The 17,478-nt window shown below is 47.0% G+C and overlaps 1 protein-coding gene across 4 annotated transcripts in view; it reads left to right on the forward strand.

Annotated features, from left to right (window-relative positions):
• The first annotated feature begins 3,913 nt into the window (after window positions 1-3,913).
• LOC126481181 (Na(+)/H(+) exchanger beta-like) overlaps window positions 3,914-17,478 on the forward strand; it is a 1,115,178-nt gene continuing 1,101,613 nt past the window's right edge. For 2 of the 4 annotated variants that reach the window (XM_050104755.1, XM_050104758.1), the window contains exon 1: window positions 3,914-4,008. The gene's annotated coding sequence lies outside the window, so the exon portion shown is untranslated. The remainder of the gene's footprint in view (window positions 4,009-17,478) is intronic. The other 2 variants (XM_050104760.1, XM_050104756.1) reach the window with 2 other exon arrangements.

Raw genomic sequence — 17,478 nt, forward strand, 5'->3', positions numbered from 1 at the left:
CGTTGGCTGGGAAAAAGTGGTGAAACAGGGCATTTGGCGAACTGTGGCGAAAATAACACCAGACTTTAATGCTGGGGGGAGTACAAGTGTCTCTCAACACACAGTGCACTGAACACTCCTAACGATGCGCCTCCGCAGCCGACGACCATTGCGTGTGACAATGTTAATACCGCGGCATCGGCGACTATGACTCAAATGGGCGCGTGAGCTTCGGCACTGGACTTTGGCGCACTAGCAGAGCGTTGCCTGGTCTGATGAGTCCCGGTACCTTCTTCATACCTCGGATGGGAGGGCGCGAATCCGTCGTCTTCCAGGAGAAAAGCTCCTTGAGCTCTTTGACACCTGTACACCGCAATGCAGACAAGATGGAGGCCGCTCCGTTATGCTCTACGGAATATTCACGTGGGCAACCAAGGTTCCTGCGGAACTCTTGCAAGCCACCATGGCAGTTCAAAAATGGCTCTGAGCACTATGGGACTCAACTTCTCAGGTCAACAGCCCCCTAGAACTTAGAATTAGATAAACCTAACCAACCTAAGAACATCACGCACATCCATGCCCGAGGAAGGATTCGAACCTGCGACCGTAGCGGTCTCGCGGTTCCAGACTGTAGCGCCTAGAACTGCACGGCCACTCCGGCCGGCCCACCATGGCAGTCAAGGAGTGTCGAACACTGGTTGCGACCACGTGCACCAAATCATGACGATTATGTTTCTCGGCGGTAGTGGCACAGTTTTAATCTGCCAGGAAGTTTCATTTTAGCGCACACTCCGCTACATAGTCAAAGTATCATTCTGGAAGCATCCCCCAGGCTGTGTCTAAGCCATGTCTCCGCAATATCCTTTCTTTCAGGAATGCTAGTTCTGCAAGGTTCGCAGGAGAGCTTCTGTAAAGTTTGGAAGGTAGAGGACGAGGTTCTGGCACAAGTAAAGCTGCGGAGACGAGGCGTGAGTCGTGCTTGGGTAGCTCTGTTGGTAGAACATTTGCCCGTGAAAGGCAAAGGTCCCGAGTTCGAGTCTCGGTCCGGCACACAGTTTTAATCTGCCAGGAAGTTTCAGTGTCAACACAAAGTTAAATGTATCCGCCAATGCGATAAGTGCATAAGAAAATGAGAAACAAGTGTCGCCCTGTTCCCATGTACAGACTTGTTTGTCGTAAATACTGGAAAATTTGTTAGGCTTCGCACACTGTTCTGACGGGAAGGGCAAAGGTTGCAGATTTGCAGAGAGACGAGTATCTACATACACTGAATCGCCAAAGAAACTGGTATAGGCATCCATATTCAAATACAGAGATATGTCAACAGACAGAATACGGCGCTGCGGTCGGCAACGCCTATACAGGACAACAAGTGTCTGATGTAGTTGTTAGATCGGTTACTGCTGCCGCAGTGGTAGGTTATCAAGATTTAAGTGAGTTTGAACGTGGTGTTATAGTCGGAGCACGGGCGATGGGACACAGCATCTCTCACAACCATTTCACGAGTGTACTGTGAATATCAGCAGTCGGGTAAAACATCAAATCTCCGACATCGCTGAGGCTGGAAAAAGATCCTGCAAGAACGGGACCAACGACGACTGAAGAGAATCGTTCAACGTGACAGAAATGCAACCCTTCCACACACTGCTGCAGATTTCAGTGCTCTGCCACCAACAAGCGTCAGTGTGCGAACAATTCAACGAAACAATGTCGATATGGGCTTTCAGAGCTGAAGGACAACTCGTGTACCCTTGATGACTGCTTTACGCCTCGCCTGGGCCCGTCAACACCGACATTGAACTGTTGTTGATTGGAAGAATGTTGCCTGGTCGGACGAGTCTCGTTTCAAATTGTTTCGAGCGGATGGACGCGTACGGATATAGAGACAACCTCATGAATCCACGGACCCTGCTTGTCAGTAGGGAACTCATCAAGGTGGTGGAAGCTATGTTACTGTGTGGTGCGTGAGCAGTTAGAGTGATATGGGACCCTGATTCATCTAGATACGACTCTGATAGTTGATACGTACGAAAGCTTGCTGTCTGATCACCTGCATCCACTCATGTCCATTGTGCATTCCGACGGACTTGGTCAATTTCAACAGTACAATACAACATCCAACACGTCCAGAATTGCTACAGAGTGGTTCCAGGTACACTCTTCTGAGTTTAAACACTCCACAGACATGAACGTTATTGAGCATATCTGGGATGCCTTGCAACGTGCTGTTCTCAATCGCCTCGTATTCTTACGGATTTACGGGCAGTCCTGCAGGATTCATGGTGTCAGTTCCCTCCAGCACTGCTTCCGACGTTATTCGAGTTCATGCCACGTCGTGTTGCGGCAATTCTGCGTGCTCGCGGGGGCCCTACATGATATTAGGCCAGTTTCTTTGGCTGTTCAGTATTTTTTTTATTGTAGGAAGTGCGTCTGGGGCCACACACAGTAGCATAACGGCACGTGAGGAGTTGGGGACTCCACCTGAGTCGGCCGGAGTGGCCGAGCGGTTCTAGGCGCTACAGTCTGAAAACGCGCGACCGCTGCGGTTGGTTCCTATTTTAGAAAAACGCAGTTAATATCCGTTTGACCTATGGCAGCGCCATCTAGCGGGCCAACCATAGAGCCATCTGGTTTCCCCCTTCAAGCTAGATGAGTTTCGTTCTTTGTAGTTTTTTCGTTTGACGCTTATTTCGGGAGATATTTGGGCCGGTCACGATCAATTGACCACCCTGTATACAGGCTCTTTCCACGATGATGTTACAAAGATTCAAGGATTATGGAGAAGGATATATGTATGAATTTGAGGTAAGGGTCCCTGTACCGGAGACGAGCGAGTCGAGAGTTGAAAGTGAAAACCGTTCTGATACCTCTGACAGGAGAATACATGTACCGGTGCTGTTTTTGCTAAGATTGTAGGGCAAGGAACTTTCCGAGGTGGTGGTGTGGACGAGAACAACGAAAAAATGTCTAGTGAACATGGGCTCTAAAATGTATACCTGAGGAGCTATTAACATTTGTTTGTCTTTGCTACTGTGACATATATATCCTCTACTGATCAAGTGCTCTTAGCTCTTAAGGTATGCATTTTGCTAGACATTTTTTGCTTTGATCCGTACTACCACCTCTGAAAGGTGTCTACCCTACACGGTACTACTCCGCTGTCCGAAGCATCAGAATAATTTTCGCTAGTAACTTTCGACTCGTTCGTTTCTGGTACAGGAACCAGTACCTCAAATTGATACATTTGTCTTTCTACATCATCCCTGAAAGCTTGTAACATCATCACGGAATCAACCTGTATACTTGTACAGGCGCCGGCGCTTGCAACTTTGATGGTCTCTAGTGCGACTGGATTGCGTTTCCGAACATGGGTTCCTATGTGAAACTTGACCTACTAAGTCCCCTCTAAAACTTCTAGAAGTGTGTAACACGATTGTGCACTATATTCGTACCACTAGATGCCTCTGTCTTCCAACAGCTTCGGTAGATTCATGTTAAAGGCACTAGTACTGAAAAACAGAGATAATAACATGGTGTCTTCGGGCAGAAACCACTGGTACCAAAGGGTTAAGGGTCAAGATGAACTTCTCGATTGCGGAACCTCAGAAGGCCTTGAGGAGAGCCCACGTGTCGAGCGGCGAAGCCGGTGAAGAAGCTGGAGGAAGAATGATCTCAGCTAGGAACGGCGCGGCGCGCGCTACCGGCGGCGCAGAGTAGGTGAATGGCTACGCAAATTGGCCGGCGCAGTTCCCAATGCGCATTGTCAGGCGGCAGCGGGCCGCGGCGCTCGGGGCGGTGTGGTGGTAGCCGAGCCGGCGCGGCCCACGGCTGTTGTGTAAGAGCCCCGCCTCTCACAGTGGAAGCGGAGCAGCGGCGCGCCAGGGCAAGGCACGGCACCGCACGGCGAAACGCGCCAGTGGCGAACGCGCCGCACAGCTGAACGCGACGCCTACGCGACGCCGCGACGCCGACGCCGACGCCGACGCCGCCGCTGCCCGCCCCGCGTCGATACCGCAGTGCGCGCAACAGGTAGGACTGCGTCTTGTTTATACTCCGGCGCTGCCTCTCGCCTTACACTGCGGGCTTTCATTAAATCTGACAGACGACGAAACATTCTCCCTAATTCCCTTCTCTTATTGACAGGTGAGGCAGGTAGGACGTGTTTCGGTTACACTGTGTTATCATCAGGTGCCTCGTACAGTAATTTTATATCACAATAAATATCTAATATTGATTTTGGTGAAATTTTTACTCTGTGTACTTGCGTCCATAGCCACACAATGTCTTAGAAAGAAGAGCATTTTTCGGAGCGACTGTTGCATATATTACTACACAGTAGTAAAGGAGATCGCATCTAGAACATTACTGCGACCGATTCTTGAGTACTGCTCGAGTGTTTGGGACCCGTACCAGGTCGGATTAAAGGAAGACATTGAAGTAATTCAGAGACAGGCTGCTAGTTACTGGTAGGTTCGAACAACATGCATGTGTTACAGATTTGCTTCGGGAAAATAAACGGGAATCTCTGGAGGGAAGCCGACGTTCTTTTCGAGGAAGGCTATCGAGAAAATTTAGAGAACCAGCTGTTGAAGCTGACTGCAGAACGATTCTGCTCCCTCAACATACATTGTGCGTGAGGACCACGAAGTTAACATACTAGAAGTTAGGTGGCACATGGACAGTCCTTTTTTCCTCGTTCCATTTGCGAGTGGGACAGGAAAGGAAATGACTAGTGGTGATACTGAGTAATCTCCGCCAGGCGCTGTAGGGTGAATTTCGCAGTATCGATGTAGACTTAAACGTAGATATCTCGAAAACTAATTGATCAATCTACTTATAATTTTTGCATGATACTGTAATGAACGTATGGACAGACATAGGCTATACACCTTTTTAATATATATGATATCCAAATGTTGTTTGCTGTAGGTGTCTTCAGTCCAAAGACTGGATCGATGCAGCTCTCCATGCTACTCTATCCTGTGTAATCCTCTTCGTCCCCGACTAACTACTGAAACCTACATCCTTCTGAATCTGCTCACTATATTCATATCTAGTCTCTCTCTACGACTTTACCCCCCTTCTCTCTCTCTCCCTCTCTCTCTCTCTCTCTCTCTCTCTCTCTCTCACACACACACACACACACACACACACACACACACATACACACTTCCCTTGAACACTTAACTCGTGATTAATTGATACCTTCTTTTAATCAAGTTGTGCCATACACTCCTCTCCTCTTCAGTTTTATTCAGTACCTACTTCTTACGTGGTCTGCCCATATAATCTTCAGCCTCCTTCTACAGCACCACGATTCAAAAGCTCCAATTCTCTTCTAGTCTAAACTGTTTATCATCCATATTTCACTTCCTTATACGCTACACTCCATACAAATACTTTCAGAAAAGAGTTCCTTACACTCAAATCAGAACTATTCATAAACGCTTTCATTTCCATTCCCAGTCTACATTTTATAACCTCTCTAAATCAATCATCAGCTATCTTGCTGCCCAAATAGCAAAACTCATCTACTACTTTAAGTGTCTCATTTCCTAATCTAATTCCCCTCAGCAACACCTGATTTAGTTCGACTACATTCCATTATCCTCCTTTTGCTTTTGTTGGTGTTCATCTTATGTCCACCTTTCAAGATGCTGTCCATTTCTTTCAACTGCTCTTCCAAGTCCTTTGCCGTTTCTGATAGAATTACAATGTCATCTGCAAAACTCAACATTTTTATTTCTTCTCCCTCGACTTTAACTCTTACACCAAATTTTCTTTTGTTTCCCTTACTACTTGCTCAATACACAGGCTGAATAATATTGTGGATAGGCTACAAAACTGTCTCACTCCTTTGTCAACCACTGCTCTCTCTCTTGCCCCACGACTCTTTTAACTGCCACCTGGTTTCTGTACAAATTGTAAATAATCTTTTGCTCCCTGTATTTTACCTCTGCCACCTTTAGAATTTTAAAGAGAGTATTCCAGTTAACATTGTCATTCTTTGAATCTAAAAATGCTATAAACGTAGATTTGCCTTTCCTTAACCTATATTCTAGAAGAAGTCATAGGGTCAGTTTTGTCTCGCATGTTCCTACATTTCTCTGGAATCAAGACTGATCTTCCCTTAGGTCGGTTTCTATCAGTTTTTCCAGTCTTCTGTAAAGAATTTGTGTTAGTATTGTGCCACCATGACTTATTAAACTGAAAGTTCGGTAATATTCACACCCGTCAGCACCTGCGTCCACTGGAATTATTATATACTTCTTGAAGTCTGGCGGTATTTCGTCTGTCCCATACCTCTTACTCAAAACATGGAAGAGTTTTGTCAAGGATGGTTCCCCCAAGGCTGTCAACAGTTCTAACGTAAACTCGTTTACTCCCAGGGCCTCGTTTCGACCTTGCTCTTTCAGTGTCGTATCTCCCATCTCATCTCCATTTATGTCCTCTTCCATTTCTATAATACTGCCCCAAAGTACATCTCCCTTGATAGGCTCTCTACATATTCCTTCCACCCTTTAGCTTTTCCTTCTTTTCTTAGGACTGGTTTTCAATCTGAGCTCTTGATATTCATATAGGTGGTCCTCTTTTCTCCAAAGGCTTCTATAATATTCTTGTAGGCGTTATCTATATTTCCCCTAGTGATACATAATTCTAAATCCTTACCTTTGTATCTATCCATCCCTGCCTAGCCATTTTGCACTTCCTGCCTATCTCATTTTTGAGACGTTTGACGTTTGTATTCCTTTTCACCTGCTTCATTTACTGCATTTTTATATTTCCTTCTTTCATCAATTAAATTCAATACCTAATCTGTTACCCAAGGATTTCTACTAGCCCGTGTCTTTTCACCAACTTGATCTTCTGCTGCCTTCTCTATTTTATCTCTCAAAGCTACCCATTTTCTTCTACTGCATTTTTCCCCCGTTCTTGTCAATCATTCCCTAATGCTCTCTCTGAAACTCTCTACAGCCTCTGCTTCTTTCAGTTTATCGAGATCGCATCTCCTTAAATTCCTATCTTTTTGCAGTTTCTTCAGTTTGAATCTGCAGTTCATAACCAATAAATTGTGGCTAGAGTCACATCTGGCCCTGGAAATGTCTTACAACTTAAAGCCTGCTTCCTAAATCTCTGTCTTACCATTGTATAATCTATCTGGGACCTTCCAGTGTCTCCACGCCTCTTCCACGTATACAACCTTCTTTCATGATTGTTCAAATGGGTGTGAAATCTTATGGAACTTCACTGCGAAGGTCATCAGTCCCTAAGCTTACACAAAACTTAACCTAAATTATCCTAAGGACAAACACACCCGAGGGAGGACTCGACCCCCCCCCCGGGACCAGTCGCACAGTCCATGACTGCAGCGCCTCAGACCGCTCGGCTAATCCCGCGCGGCGATGATTCTTATTCCAAGTGTTAGCTATGGTTAAGTTATGCTCTGTGCAAAATTCTACCAAGCGGCTTCCTCTGTCCATATTCACCTACTATTTTTCCTTCTCTTTCTTTTCCTACTATTGATTTCCAGTACCTCATGGGTATTAAATTTTCGTTTCCTTAAACTATCTGAATAATTTCTTTTATCTCATCATATATTTCTGCAATCTCTTCATCATCTGCAGAGCGAGCTTCAAATAGACTTGTACTGTTGCGGTGGGTGTGGGCTTCGTATCTACCTTGGCTACATTAATGTGTACACTATGCTCTTTACAGTTGCTTACCCTCGTCCCTATTTTCTTATTCATTATTAAACCTACTCCTGCGCAGCCGCTATTTATTTTGTATTTATAACCCTGCAGTCACCTGACAGGAAGTCCTGTTCCTCCTGCCACTAAACTCCGCTAATTCTCACTACATCTAACATTAACCTATCCATTTCCATTTCTAAATTTTCTAACCTACCTGCCCGATCAAGGGATCTGGAAATCCACGCTCCGATCCATAGAGACGCAGTTTTGTTTCCTCTGATAACGACATCCTCCTGAGTGGTTTCCACCCGAATGGAGGACTATTTTACCCAAGAGGGTGCCATCATCATTTAACCATACAATAGAGCTTCATGCCCTCGGGAAAAATTATGGCTGAAGTTTCCCCTTGCTTTCAGCTGTTCGAAGTACAAGCACAGAAAGGCCATTTTGAATTATGACTAACTGAAACCCTCAGCTGCCGACAGGTGTTGTTGATATACCTCGATGTGGACACCTGAAAATGTGTGCCCCGACCGGGACTCGAACCCGGTATCTCCTGCTTATATGGCAGACGCTCTATCCATCTGAGCCACCGAGGACACAGATGAATAGCGCGACTGCAGGGACTTATCCTTTGCACGCTTCCCGTGAGACTCACATTCCCAACTGTCCACAATTCTACATATGTAATGTACCTTACAGACATTCGCCCATTCACTCATTACTCGCGCACGCTTTGGCGATTCCCGTAAGTTATATCAACAACACCTGTCGGCAGCTGAGGGTTTCAGTTAGTCATCATTTATTCCAGGGAAAAGCTGCACGGTCATCAATAGTATTCTGTTCTTTCGAGAACAGTTGCTGTCTTCACAAGGCCATTTTGGTTGATGTTACAAAGGCCAGATCAGGCGGCTACTGAAAAGCCTACTCCCCTCTTCAGGAACCACACGTTTATCTGGCCTCTCAACAGATACCCCTCCGTTGTGGCTGCACCTACGGTACGGCTATCTGCACCGCTGACGCACACAAGCCTCTCCACCAACGGCAACGTCCGTGATTCACATCCACATACATGCATAATATAAAAAGGGGAAACGTTGCTACAAAAAATCTCGAATAGTTCTTAACCGACTTACTACAAATTCGTACCGGTACTCTATGAACATTCAGATGGATATAGATTACACATATTTCTATAAATATGTATGTACCACATCCAGTGAAGTGAATAAAGTTTACGATACTTCCTAATATCGTTTCGGGCCTCTTTTTGTCAGACGTGGTGCAGCAGCTCGACGAGGCATGGACTGAACAAGACGTTGGAAGTCCCTAGCAGAAATATTGAGACATGCTGCGTCTATAGCCGTCCATAATTGCGGAAGTGTTGCCGGTGCAGGATTTTGGGTGCGAAGTGCCGTCTCGATTGTGTCCCATAACTATTCGATGGGACCGCTACGGTCGCAGGTTCGAATCCTGCCTCGGTCATGGACGTGTGTGATGTCCTTAGGTTAGGTAGGTTTAAGTAGTTCTAAATTCTAGGGGACTGATGACCACATATGTTAAGTCCCATAGTGTTCAGAGCCATTTTTGAACTATTTTTTTTTTTTTGGACTCACGTTGGGTGGTACAGGTGGCCAAATCATTTGTTCAAATTGGCCAGAATATTCTTCGAACCAACCGCCAACAATTGTGGCCCAGTGACATGACGCATTGTCATCCATAAAAAAATCCCTTGATTGTTTGGGAACATGAAGTCCATGAATGGCCACAAATGGTCTACGTAGCCAAACACAACCATTCCAGTCAATGATTCGTACAGTTGGACCAAAGGAGTCAATGCATTCCTTGTAGACGCAGCCGACTCTATTATGGAGCGACCAACAGCTTGCACAGTGCCTTGAATGACAACTTGGGTCCATGGCTTTGTGGGGTCTGCGCCACACTCGCATACTACCATCAGCTCTTACTAAAACTGGACTTATCTGACCAGGCCACGCATTTCCAGCAACCTGGGGCCCAACCGATATGGTCACCAACCTACGAGAGGGGCTGTACGCTATGTCGTGCTATCAGCATAGGCATTCGCTTCAGTTTAAATGGTTCAAATGGCTCTGAGCACTATGGGACTCAACATCTGAGGTCATCAGTCTCCTAGAACTTAGAACTACTTAAACCTAACTAACCTAAGCACATCACACACAACCATGCCTGAGGCAGGATTCGAACCTGCGACCGTAGCAGCAGCGCGGTTCCAGACTGAAGCGCCTAGAACCGCTCGGCCACAGCGGCCGGCAATCGCTTCGGTCGTCTGCTGCCACAGTCCATCAACGCCAAATTACGCCGCGCTGTCCTAGCGGATATGTTCGTCGTACGTCCTACATGGATTTCTACGGTTATTTGAAGCAGTGCTGTTTGTGTGCTGGCTGTGACTTTGCAAACGCCTCTGTTCTCGGTCGCTAAGTGAGGGCTGTTGGACACTGTGTTGTCTGTGGTGAAAGGCAAGGCTTGGAATTTGGCATTTTCGGCACGCTCTTGACACTATGGATCGTGGAATGTTAAATTCCCTAACGATTTTCGAAATGGAATGTCCCATGCGTCTAGCTCCAACTAACATTTCGCATTCAATGTTTATTAATTCGCGTCGTGCTGCCACAATCACGTCAGAAACATTTTCACATGAATCATCTGAGTGCAAATGGCAGTGCCACCAATGCAGTACCCTTTTATACATCGTGTATGCGATACTACCACCATTTGTATATGTGGATATCGCTATCCGAAGACTTTGTCACCACGGTGTGCATTTCATCAGACCATCAAAGAAACACTCTACCTCATTCACTTCCCTTATTGACTTTTAATACAGGTAGGACGTGCTTCAGCAACACGTTCTATCATCAGGTGTCTACTAAAGCGTTTTTACGCAGGTTCTATCACAATATACAGCGAATACTGATGCTGGTGATAGTTTTTCTGTTTGTTGTGACCCATAATCCGGCAACATTTTAAAAAGAACAGCATTTTCCAGCGGGACTGTTATTTGAATATACAGGGTGATTTTTTCCAGCGTTTTCAAACTGTAGGGATTGATCGATGAGAGGATACGAAACAAAAAAAATTCTAATGAACTTATGCCTGTAAATATATGGTTTCCATGCTAGAGACCATTTATTCAATCATACATGGTCACAAGAGGCTGCGGTCTAATTAATACGCACTGTACCATGCAGCCACAGCTACAGTATGTGTTGAAAACTGTTTCCATGTGCCTCAACGGATGCGCTACCCGCCGTAGAATCTGCTGTCTCACACCTTCACATCGGGCAGGCTGCACCCGATCAGTGTCGATGGCTGCATGAATACGCTGCTCCAATGTCTCCACATCTGGAATGGGCTCTGCATACACAATACTTTTGAGATGGCCCCATAACCAGAAATCCCACGGGTGGAGATCCAGTGAACGAGCAGACCATGCAACTTGACCCCCTCGTCCGACCCATCGACCAGGGAAGACGTGATTGAGATGAGTCCGGACGTTAACGACGAAATGGGCTGGAGCATCACATGTAGCAGTCACATAACCCTTAGAATCATCAGCGGCACTTCTTCCAGCAGGGGAGGCAAAGTCAGTCGCAAGAAAGGCCGATAGTTCGGGCTTGTTAAGCGACGTGGAAGGAAGACTGGTCGCAAAATATGGTCACCAATTATCCCGGCCCACACTTTCCGGCTGCACCGATGTTGATGATTCGCTGCCACCATACTATGGGGGTCCTGCATACTGTCCCACAGATGACCATTATAAAAGTTGGAAGATACGACTCCGCTTGAAGGTGGTGTCATCTGTGAATAGGATGGATGACACAGATCCTGGAATCATGATTGCCTAGCGAAGAAACCAGTCACTAAACTGCTCCCGACATGGGAAGTCTGTCGCTATTAAGACATGCACACTCTGTAAGTGATACGGGTAGGAACTATTGTCATGGAGAATTTCCCACATGGTCGTCTGGCTTACCCTGTACTGGCGGGACACGGCGATCGTCTTCCTCAGTGTTAATCACATTTTCCTCCAAGTCTGGTGTCCGAACATTTCGGGTACGTCCTTCATGATTTCTTGGTTCCGAGCCGTCCGGTGTGGCCGAGCGGTTCTAGGCTCTTCAGTCTGGAACCGCGTGACCGCTACGGTCGCAGGTTCGAATCCTGCCTCGAGCATGGATGTTCTAAGTTATAGGGGACCTCCGATGTTAAGTCCCATAGTGCTCAGAGCCATTTGAACCATTTGAACCTGGTTCCTGAAACGATCCTGTCTCAGACAAACGGCGAAACACTGTTGCAAACATTAAATTCTTTTGACGGTGGGGATAGGTCTCCTGATACAACCTTACTGGCCGCCGCCCGTTGTCATTTGCCTTTCTGTAAGTATAACACTTTGTCGGCAAGCTCTCGATTCGAATACGGAACCATTGTGTACAACGCTGTATCACATCCACTACTAGGTGAGTCAGCTACAGAAGTGAATCGGACACAACATTACCAATGACTATGGCAGGAGAGGGCGCTAGGGCTCGATGTATGAGGAACAGTACCAACCTCTCCAAGGTTCAAAATGGTTCAAATGGCTCTGAGCACTATGGGACTTAACAGCTGTGGTCATCAGTCCCCTAGAACTTAGAACTACTTAAACCTAACTAACCTAAGGACATCACACACATCCATGCCCGAGGCAGGATTCGAACCTGCGACCGTAGCAGTCGCACGGTTCCGGACTGCGCGCCTAGAACCGCGAGACCACCGCGGCCGGCCCTCTCCAAGGAAACCATGCATTCTGTAACTTTGGCTGCATGGTACAGCGCATATTAGACCGCAGTCTCCGTAACAAAGTATGAATGCTCTCTAACAAGGAAACCATGGATTTCCAGACATAAGTTTGTTAGACCTTTTTTGTTCTGTATCCTCTCGGCGATCAATCCGTAGAGTTTGTAAGCGGCGAAAAAAATCACTCTGTATAAGGACAAGTTATTGTTTAACTTTGTTACCAGAAATCTCGAAAAGTACTCGATCAATTTGGTTCAAATGGCTCTGAGCACTATGGGACTCAACTGCTGAGGTCATTAGTCCCCTAGAACTTAGAACTAGTTAAACCTAACTAACCTAAGGACATCACACACATCCATGCCCGAGGCAGGATTCGAACCTGCGACCGTAGCGGTCTCGCGGTTCCAGACTGCAGCGCCAGAACCGCGCGACCACTCCGGCCGGCTCTCGATCAATTTGTTTCAAATTGTTACATGATAGGGTGATCAACATATACAAATGTATAGATATATATGCGTATACAGGGAGTTCGGATAATCCCGTTAGATGACCTGCATACGGGAGTGAGTACACAATATTTTGAGTAGGAAGCCATTTGAAAGCATGTTTGCTAGGTAGGTTTACAACAGGGTGGTCGTGTTTGGAAGGTGCTTACGTCGGATTGGCTATGTCATTTGACGTCTGTCTAACCTCTCTCACCTGATTCGAGCCTAATTCATGTGTCTGTGAGTGTTAGAGGTGGTATGGAGTGTTGGAGCTGGTTTGGATGTTGTTATTGGTCATCCACAACATAACAGACGGTGCTGGGAGCAATGTCCAGTGCACGCGCGATTGCTCGTGTACTCCTTGAAGCGTGCTCTTCAACATGATGCAGTACAGTCTCTCCCAACTCGAGTGTGCGGCGTATCCTTGGAGCATCACAGTCAAGCCTGCTAACGGTACCCCTTTTTCGAAGCCGTTGCGTAATTTGGCGAAAAGGATACGCGGTGGAGTCAGACGTTGTGCATAACGATCATGATAAGTGTGACGGGCAGCTGTTCCGTTACCGTGAGCTCCGCCATACAAATGGATCATGTTGGAATATTCTGCAAACATGTGCTCAACGATGTTGCTTTAACACTCAAGACACATGAATGAGGACCGAACTAGGTCAGAGAAGTAGGACAGACGACGAATGACGTAAGCACGCCCCACCATAACGTTTCCGAGCATGGGTCCTATTCAAAATTTATGTATTCACTCCCCTCTACAAGTCCTGGTGTTTGTAACGGATATTTCCGAACACAGTGCATAAAACATGATCCATTGTTGCCAATAGTTCATGATCAACTTATTTTTTACCATTACTCTAAGAAAGGAGCCATTGTTTCCCGAATTGTCGAGCAGATTATGATCAGTTAGTTTCTAATTATTACTCTACAGGTTAATGAACATTCGAACAACCACAGATACCAAGGAGCCATTGTTTCCCGAATTGTCGAGCAGATTATGATTAGTTTATTCCTAATTACTACTCTACAGGTTAATGAACATTCGGATAACCACAGGCAACACGTTTCTTTTTAAACGATAATGTACAAATTTTCTTTTGAAACAGACAGCGAGAAAGGAAACGCTGTGCTGCAGTGTGAGAATGTGTTGTACCGATTTCTTTCTTGAAGTAAGATTCAACTTAGATAGGAGACCATGTAAACAATTGCACACATTGTTTCTCTCGCATTCTTCTTTCTCTTTACATATACATTGTCAAACACAAATTGTACATGAAACAACCTGCTGCTTTGTTATCATCGTCGCCGACGGTTTTACGGAAAAGGGAAAAGTTGTATTTATGGCATATCGGCTTATGATTAGAATACTACTACGTGATCTGAATCGTCCTATATTTTGTAATCGTATCCACAGAAACTGTGGGAAATTGATAACGCACATAGAGAGGTAGGAGGAGGTGGACTCAGAGAGCGGGGTGGGGGGGGGGGGGGAGAGGCGACGCACACAGTGGGAGAGGGGGTGGTGCACAGAGACAGGTGGGAGGAGAAGGTGATAGGCAAGGAGTGGGGGCAGGAAGGGATGGCAGAGAGACGAGGAGGAAGGAGTTTAGGAAGAACATCGAATTCCCATATACACTCCTGGAAATTGAAATAAGAACACCGTGAATTCATTGTCCCAGGAAGGGGAAACTTTATTGACACATTCCTGGGGTCAGGTACATCACATGATCACACTGACAGAACCACAGGCACATAGACACAGGCAACAGAGCATGCACAATGTCGGCACTAGTGCAGTGTGTATCCACCTTTCGCAGCAATGCAGGCTGCTATTCTCCCATGGAGACGATCGTAGAGATGCTGGATGTAGTCCTGTGGAACGGCTTGCCATGCCATTTCCACCTGGCGCCTCAGTTGGACCAGCGTTCGTGCTGGACGTGCAGACCGCGTGAGACGACGCTTCATCCAGTCCCAAACATGCTCAATGGGGGACAGATCCAGAGATCTTGCTGGCCAGGGTAGTTGACTTACACCTTCTAGAGCACGTTGGGTGGCACGGGATACATGCGGACGTGCATTGTCCTGTTGGAACAGCAAGTCCCCTTGCCGGTCTAGGAATGGTAGAACGATGGGTTCGATGACGGTTTGGATGTACCGTGCACTATTCAGTGTCCCCTCGACGATCACCAGTGGTGTACAGCCAGTGTAGGAGATCGCTCCCCACACCATGATGCCGGGTGTTGGCCCTGTGTGCCTCGGTCGTATGCAGTCCTGATTGTGGCGCTCACCTGCACGGCGCCAAACACGCATACGACCATCATTGGCACCAAGGCAGAAGCGACTCTCATCGCTGAAGACGACACGTCTCCATTCGTCCCTCCATTCACGCCTGTCGCGACACCACTGGAGGCGGGCTGCACGATGTTGGGGCGTGAGCGGAAGACGGCCTAACGGTGTGCGGGACCGTAGCCCAGCTTCATGCAGACGGTTGCGAATGGTCCTCGCCGATACCCCAGGAGCAACAGTGTCCCTAATTTGCTGGGAAGTGGCGTTGCGGTCCCCTACGGCACTGCGTAGGATCCTACGGTCTTGGCGTGCATCCGTGCGTCGCTGCGGTCCGGTCCCAGGTCGACGGGCACGTGCACCTTCCGCCGTCCACTGGCGACAACATCGATGTACTGTGGAGACCTCACGCCCCACGTGTTGAGCAATTCGGCGGTACGTCCACCCGGCCTCCCGCATGCCCACTATACGCCCTCGCTCAAAGTCCGTCAACTGCACATACGGTTCACGTCCACGCTGTCGCGGCATGCTACCAGTGTTAAAGACTGCGATGGAGCTCCGTATGCCACGGCAAACTGGCTGACACTGACGGCAGCGGTGCACAAATGCTGCGCAGCTAGCGCCATTCGACGGCCAACACCGCGGTTCCTGGTGTGCCCGCTGTGCCGTGCGTGTGATCATTGCTTGTACAGCCCTCTCGCAGTGTCCGGAGCAAGTATGGTGGGTCTGACACACCGGTGTCAATGTGTTCTTTTTTCCATTTCCAGGAGTGTATATTTAGCAATTGCGAAGCACTACTGGATTTGTTAGTTGAATGTATTTACCCACCGCCACCGCGATTTTATCTACATATACATACATATTCCACAAGCGTCCGTAAGGTTCAGGGGAGGGTAATTTGTCCCTTGTTCCACTCGTGAATGGAACGAGGGAAAAACAGCTGTCTATTTGCCTCTGTACAAGCCCTAATTTCTGGTGACTTCAAGGTCATTCTGCGTAAAATACGTTGGCAGCAGTACAATAGCTCTGCAATGAGCAGTAAATGCTGGGTCTCTAAATTTTCTCAATAGCGCTTCGCGAAGAGAACGTCGTCTAACCTCAAGGAATTCACATCCCAGTTCAAGAAGCATCTTCGTAGTAACCTACTCGCGTGTTGATCGAACCCGTAACAAATCTAGCAGCACATCTCTACATCTACATCTAAATACATACTCCGCAATTCACCATACGGTGCGTGGCGGAGGGTACCTCGTACCACAACTAGCATCTACTCTCCCTGTTCCACTCCCAAACAGAACGAGGGAAAAATGACTGCCTATATGCCTCTGTACGAGCCCTAATCTCTCTTATATTATCTTTGTGGTCTTTCCGCGAAATGTAAGTTGGCAGCAGTAAAATTGTACTGCAGTCAGCCTCAAATGCTGGTTCTCTAAATTTCCTCAGTAGCCATTCACGAAAAGAACGCCTCCTTTCCTCTAGAGACTTCCACCCGAGTTTCTGAAGCATTTCCGTAACACTCGCGTGATGATCAAACCTACCAGTAACAAATCTAGCAGCCCGCGTCTGAATTGCTTCTATGTCCTCCCTCAATCCGACCTGATAGGGATCCCAAACGTTCGAGCACCTCTGCATTGCTTTATTGCTTTCCTTTGATGTGACCTGGCGGGAATCCCAAATTCTCGATCAGTACTTAAAAATGGGTAGCACTAGTGTTCTATACATTGTCTCCTCCACAGGTGAGCTACGCTTATCTAAGATTCTCCCAATAAACCGAAGCCGACCATTCGCCTTCCCAACCACAGTCCCTAAGTGCCCGTTCCATTTCATATCGCTTCGCCTAGACATTTAATAATCATGTCTGTGTCAAGCGCCACACCACTAATATTGTATTGGAGCATCACAGGATTGTTTGTCCTACTTATCTGCATTAACTTACATTTTTCTACATTTAGAGCAAGCTGCCATTCAACACGAGGAATAGAAATTCTGTCTAACTCATGCTGTATCCTTGTATCCTTATACAATCACTCAACGACGATACTTCCCCCGTATACTACAGCTTCACCAACAAACAGTCCAGATTACTGCTACCTTATCCGTCAGATCATTTATGTATACAGAGAATAGCAGTGGTCCTACCACACTTCCTGACTATACCCTGGTCTCTGACGAACACTCGCCGTCCAGGACAATGCACTGTGTTCTTTACTTAAGAAGTC

The sequence above is a fragment of the Schistocerca serialis genome, chromosome 5 (genome assembly GCF_023864345.2).
Source record: "Schistocerca serialis cubense isolate TAMUIC-IGC-003099 chromosome 5, iqSchSeri2.2, whole genome shotgun sequence".
Lineage (NCBI taxonomy): Eukaryota > Metazoa > Arthropoda > Insecta > Orthoptera > Acrididae > Schistocerca > Schistocerca serialis.